The following is a 6,686-nucleotide window of genomic DNA, read 5'->3' as shown; positions in this document are numbered from 1 at the left end:
GCAAAGTGTATAATATACAATATATACTATAATGTCTAAAAAACATGCATGTATAATTCTTATGCATTCTGAAGATATGTTCTTTGTCTTACTAGAAGATATTGAAATAATGTTTCATCTCCATTCAGAAGGTATTGATTAGATGCTGATGTATAATCAGACTAAATGGGCTGTGTGCATGTAAAATGTATTTTGCATGAGGACCCACAAAGTATGGACGCCACTTACCATGTTGTTGCTAGTAGGACTGATTTTTCCCCTTTCAGTTGTGGATTTATTGAGCAATAACTTGGAGTGACTATTGCTTTACTTTCCTCACAAACTGCTTCAAAATTCCTTTTACAATGTTTCATCTCAGTTGCGGAACAAAGAAACTTAATTTAAGATACTTTACACATAAGAGAAATCAGTTTATCTATACAGTACTGTATATATAAAAATGTAGGCATTGCGCGCGCAGATGTAACAGCCTTTCTCCGTAACCGCTGAACTGTAATGTAACAAATTTGGCCACAACGTTCCATGCCCATCAGTGAGGGATCTGGCATAATTTTTTTTCCAAAAAAGCAAACCTTTCATACCTAAAATAATGATTAAACACAAAAAGTGGCGCCCAAATTAGACGTCACCAGCAGAAGCTCTGAAGACTCCAGCAGCATCCAATAGAAAGGCAGATCGCACACTGCTGCCTCCAAAGCCGCACCACCAGATGACATCACAAAATTCCACAGCAACCAACTGAAAACAGGCCTTTTGCAGCAACAAGGCCCAACATTGCCAAGTGGAGGTAGGGGCCTGCCTGGGGGGGGATGGGGCGAATAGGGGGCAGGGATAGGTAATGGGTCAGAACGGGGGGGGGGGACACAGGGATGAAACCTGCCCTCTCCACAGTATCTCGCCTCGGCTTTGCAGACTAGGCTGAGTGGATTTAGGGGCCTGCCTGGGTGGGGGGTGGGGGGCCCCGAATAGGCCGCAGCATAGAATCAACTGAATATGGGCCTTTTACAGGGCCATGCCTTTGGGTATAATAAATGTTATTTCACATAACACACGTGGGTAGGGGAGTCAGGGTTGGGACAGGGCAAAATTTTACAGAACACGCGCATTGGGGGAATGATTGTGTGCAAAATAAACGGGTCACGGGGGTTGGACGGAGGAGAGGAGGAAAATCACAGGGGTAAGTGGGGGGGTTAGTGGAGGAGAGGGGGGAAATCACAGGGGTAAGTTGGGTGGGGGGAAGAGGGGGCATAATAGGTCATGGATCAGGACAGAGTTGGGAGATTCGCAGGGATGAGGGGGGAATCACAGGGATAAGCCGGGGGGTGAGGGGAGGAGTGGGGGAATCACAGGGATACGTCATGGATCGGCACAGGGTAGGGGAAAACACACAAATAACCCACAGCAACGCGTGGCAGGGCCAGCTAGTATAAAATAAAATTATGGAAATGTTGGAAAACGTCTAAAGACACATTTTGCTTTCTCTCTCTCTGTAGGCTGTTAGTTTTTTAATTTAATGAAAGTCCAAATTTGCCCTTTAACTTTTATATAAGGGAAACTTTAGTCTTGTGAACACACTGAAGTATTACTGTGTAAGAACTGTTGGCAGGAGGTGACAAGGAGGTGGAGTTCAATCTGTTGTGGATGAGATTGCACTGGCCCTGAGAAGAAGAGTTTAGATTTGATATCCCGCTTTATCACTACCTTATCTCCTGCTAACCTAGCAGTTCGAAAGCACGTCAAAGTGCTTACCTCCAGCGGGAAGGTAAACAGCGTTTCCGTGCGCTGCTCTGGTTCACCATAAGCGGCTTAGTCATGCTGGCCACATGACCTGGAAGCTGTACACCGGCTCCCTCGGCGAATAGAGTGAGATGAGCGCCACAACCCCAGTCGGTCATGACTGGACCTGTGCCACAACCCGTCGGTCATGACTGGACCTAATGGTCAGGGGTCCCTTTACCTTTAAGGAGTCTCAAAGCGGCTAACATTCTCCTTTCCCTTCCTCTCCCACAACAAACACTCTGTGAGGTGAGGGGGGCTGAGAAACTTCAGAGAAGTGTGACTAGCCCAAGGTTACCCAGCAGCTGGTTCCCCAGATTACGAGTCTACCGCTCTTAACTACTACACCACACTGGCTCTCCAAAACAACCACGCCCAACATGAGGGGTCAAGGTGCTTTTAGATCCACCTTTGGCCCTCCAGGTGCAAGTGGTGACAGGGCCTCTAGAGCGCCTTCCCTTAGCTAAGGCTTATGTGCCGGCTGCCTAGATGCAGTTATCCTTGCTCTGGTAACATCCAGGTTAGACTATGGGTTTTCCTTTGAATGCTGCTCAGAAGCTTCAGCTGCAAGGCTGTTGATTGGGATCCATAGGTGGGAACACATCTCTCTTAATCTTAAGTAGTGGCATTAGTTGCTATTCTCTTTTTGAACATGTTCTTAGCTTGGGATCAATATGCCTGAAGGAATGCCTGCCGCCAAAGCAGCCTGTGCTTGCTTAGTTCATCATCAGAGGCCCATCTCCAAGTTTCCCCACTATTGGAAGTGAAGGGGGTGGTGATTGAAGAGAGGGTCTTTTAAATTGTAGCACCACATTATTGGAATTTTCTCCTCAAGGAAGCTTGCCTGGTGCCTCCTTGGCTATCTTTTCAATACCAGGGGATACCTTTTAAAAATATATAATTGTTAAACTGTTATTATTGTATCACTACGGTTTTAAAAGACTTTAATATATATTTGTTGTATTGCTGAAATAAATGTTTTACTACATATTGCTTAGAAGCAGAGGCGATCTGAGCAGAACAGAAAGTCCTGAAGTAGTGTGTTGCAGGGTCAGGCCAGGGCACCAGGCAAAGCTCTGCAAATCAACCAACTCCCCCAGTCTCTGGACCCTCCACCTTCTGCCCTGTCTCTGCCCTTTTAGGATTGCTCTACCTCCCCAGGTGTTGATATTTTATACCAGTGTATACAAACACTTGGTTGCCAGCTGAAAGACCCAAGTTGTATTAGTTGCTTATTATACCCGAGTATGAGAAGGTTCACTTTTTTAGCAGCTTGTTCAATAGTTCCTGAATCAGATTGCTCACTGAAGAGTTCATGGTGATGGACAGTTTAACATGGTGATGACCTGTTCCTCCAGATCAGCGGCACAGCCATGGGCACCCGCATGGCCCCACAGTATGCCAACATCTTCATGGCAGATTTAGAACAACGTTTCCTAAACTCCTACCCACTCAAACCTCTCTTGTACCTGCGATACATTGACGATATTTTTATTATCTGGACACATGGACAACAGACCCTGGAAACCTTCCACCAGACATTCAATGACTTTCACCCCACCATCAACCTAACAATGAACCAATCTATGCAAGAAATACATTTTTTGGACACTACTATAAAAATACAGGATGGACGTATAGACACCACCTTATACAGAAAACCAACTGACCGACAAACATATCTACATGCTTCTAGCTACCATCCCAAACATACCAAACAATCCATCGTATACAGCCAGGCCCTACGTTACAACCGCATCTGTTCCAACTCTACAGACAGAGAATCTCACCTAAGAGATCTACAGCAAACCTTTTTAGAACTAAAATATCCACCTGATGAAGTTAAACAACAGATCAACAGAGCCAGACTGATACCTAGAGAGAACCTGCTGCAAGACAGACCCAAAAAAGAAAATAACAAAACACCACTAGTCATCACATACAGCTCCCAAGTTAAAACAGTACAACGCATCATCAGAGATCTACAGCCTCTCCTGGACAATGACAGCTCCCTTTCTCAAGCTCTGGGAGGAAGACCTTTCATTGCCTACAGACAGCCACCCAATCTTAAACAACTCCTCACCCACAATAATACAACCACCAGACTTAACATGGACACTGGTACCAGAGCCTGCAATAAACCCAGATGCCAACTTTGCTGCCACATACACCCGGACAACATCATTACTGGCCCCAACAACATCCAACATACCATCTCAGGACTATTTAATTGCTCATCTTCTAACATTGTGTATGCCATCAAATGCCAACAGTGCCCTTCAGCTCTCTATATTGGACAAACAGGCCAAACCCTACGCCAAAGGATAAATGGACATAAATCTGACATCAGGAACCAGAAGACAGAAAAACCAGTAGGAGAACACTTCAATCTCCCAGGACATTCTATACAAGATCTCAAAGTAGCTGTCTTACTACAAAAGAATTTCAGAAATAGACTGGAAAGAGAAGTTGCTGAATTACAACTTATCACCAAGCTCAAAACCATGGAGGGACCTGGTTTGAACAGAGATATCGGATTCTTATCTCATTATACATGATAAGCGATCTTCAGCCATCTCAACCCTTGCTTTTTAATGCAAAACCATTTGCAGTCGTTTTCGGTCATCAACAGCTATCAGTCAGTCAATCACCCACTTCCACCACCCTTCTGAGTGATCCCCCCTCCCCTCCCCATCCCCACCCCTTCTCTACATAAGTGCCTGGGGACTTCTATTTCACTGTATCTGAAGAAGTGTGCATGCACACGAAAGCTCATACCAAAACAAAAACTTAGTTGGTCTTTAAGGTGCTACTGAATGATTTTTTTTATTTTACTGAAGAGTTCACTGTTTGACTTTTCTTTCACCCAGCCTGTGCTCTGTATAGAGTTATGTACCATAATATTTTCTTTCTCTGAAATTGGTCAGAAAGAGTTCCTGCTCCGACCTTTGTTTGGAAGGGAGGAGCTTTAGTTCTACCACCAGGTCTGCTGATACCTGATCTGTGGCCTCGCTTTCTTGAGGATTCAAGTCCAGCATTAGCTTCCTGAATTACCATATCAAGTAGCAAGGGAGGTGTCATAAAGCAGGTGTCATATTGCAGTCACTGGCAGCCATCAAAACATCTGCCTTGCTCTTCTTTTGTTCTTTTTTATATAATCACACACAGTTCCCTGCAAACTGCTTGAGAATCTATCTCGTGTTCCTGTAAGCTTAAACCACCTGCTTCAGATGACATTTTTAGCAAGTTTTAGTCATTATTTTCTCAGTCTTTCTTCAATGCCAAAAATAAAAACAACTTCCCCCCCTAAACTAACCTGAACAGAAACCTAGGACTTTTTAAACTAAAAGCAAATAGTCCCCTCCCCTCTTAAAGGATTTGAGAATGCTGAATCCATTTTCCAAATATGCTAAGATGCTTAACATTTATGAGGGAGATGTTTTGGAAATATTACTGCATGATATTATGTTCTGAAACATAATATGTAACAAATTCTTATTTAGGCATTTTCTGACATGATTTTATTTTTATTTTTTAGGTCTAACTATTGTTATGACTGTTGACCAATACAGTGGTACCTGAGGTTACAAACACTTCAGGTTACAAACTCCGCTAACCCAGAAATAGTACCTCACGTTAAGAAGTTTGCTTCAGGATGAGAACCTAAATTGTGCGGCGGCAGCGGGAGGCCCCATTAGCTAAAGTGGTACCTCAGGTTAAGAACAGTTTCGGGTTAAGAACGGACCTCCGGAATGAATTCAGTTCTTAACCAGAGGTACCACTGTTGTTCTTTTGTTAGGCAGATTGCTGGCTAAGAATCAAAGATGGCCGTTGATGTTTCATCAAAGGGTGCTAATAGTTAGGAGTATCTGCCTTGTAGGACTGCTCTTTCACATTCATTTATGCTCTGCTTTTAGCTCTGCACATCAAGCAAATGTTTCAAAGGTGCCTTAAGTATTCAATGCTCTATTATCCAAAAGAAATTAAAACCAATATTGTTGCCCCTGGAACTTTTTACAACTCAGAAAATGGCGGTGCATGCAATAGTTTTATGCTATTACCTTAATTTGTGAAAAGATTTACCATAAACTGAAAACTAAGAGCAACATATTGTAAAAACAAACAAACAAACAAAGCATATACAGTAGTTAAAACTGGGATTCATTACCTTGCAGTTGTGTTCCTTATAGCTTTTGTATAAGGTTTAGTACTGTTAACCTGAAGTTCTGTGAAATACAAAAGAGATTAAAAGTCTAGAATCAGAAATGGAGCAGGAAAAAGATGTGGCCTTGACTGAGGGGCAGGGTGAAAGTTTAGGAAAGAACTATGCCATCAAATGGAAGGGCCTGTGCTTGGGGTTAGGGAAAAGTGGGTGTCTGTAACAGTGGGTGGAAGCAAGCTACTGCCAGAGGGCTTCCCAGCAAGCTCTACTTGGTGTTGTCAATCCTATACTGTTACTCTATTACCTGGGATTGGTTACTCTTATTAATTGTTTTGTTTACCAGGGGCCGGTGTTATCAACACAGATCCTCCTATATGAGTAAATATGTTTCTGTAATATGATGTATTACTTCAGAAGCATTTTTATTTGGATGCAGCACACTTTAAAAACACACAGAGATGTCCTGGCTAGAGGCAGTGGTGACTCTAAAAGTTAAGGAACATAAGCAAAAGCTACTTAGCACCCCCAACACACACTAAAATTTTAAGCTGTTTATAACAACTTAAATAAACTTCCTTGATTGGATTTATGCTAATGCATCTCCTGTAGGCGTTTCTAATTCATTTACAGTACTTTTAATTTTAAGGTTGCCTCTGTGTGTGTTTCCAATTCAAACTAATACCATTAACAGATAAAATGAAAGTGTGTAACAGGCCAGAAGCCACAAGATGGCAATAGTTGAAGAGCA

The sequence above is a fragment of the Zootoca vivipara genome, chromosome 10, assembly GCF_963506605.1.
Source record: "Zootoca vivipara chromosome 10, rZooViv1.1, whole genome shotgun sequence".
Lineage (NCBI taxonomy): Eukaryota > Metazoa > Chordata > Lepidosauria > Squamata > Lacertidae > Zootoca > Zootoca vivipara.
The sequence above is the reverse complement of the archived record's forward strand: the minus strand, read 5'-3'. Positions refer to the sequence as shown.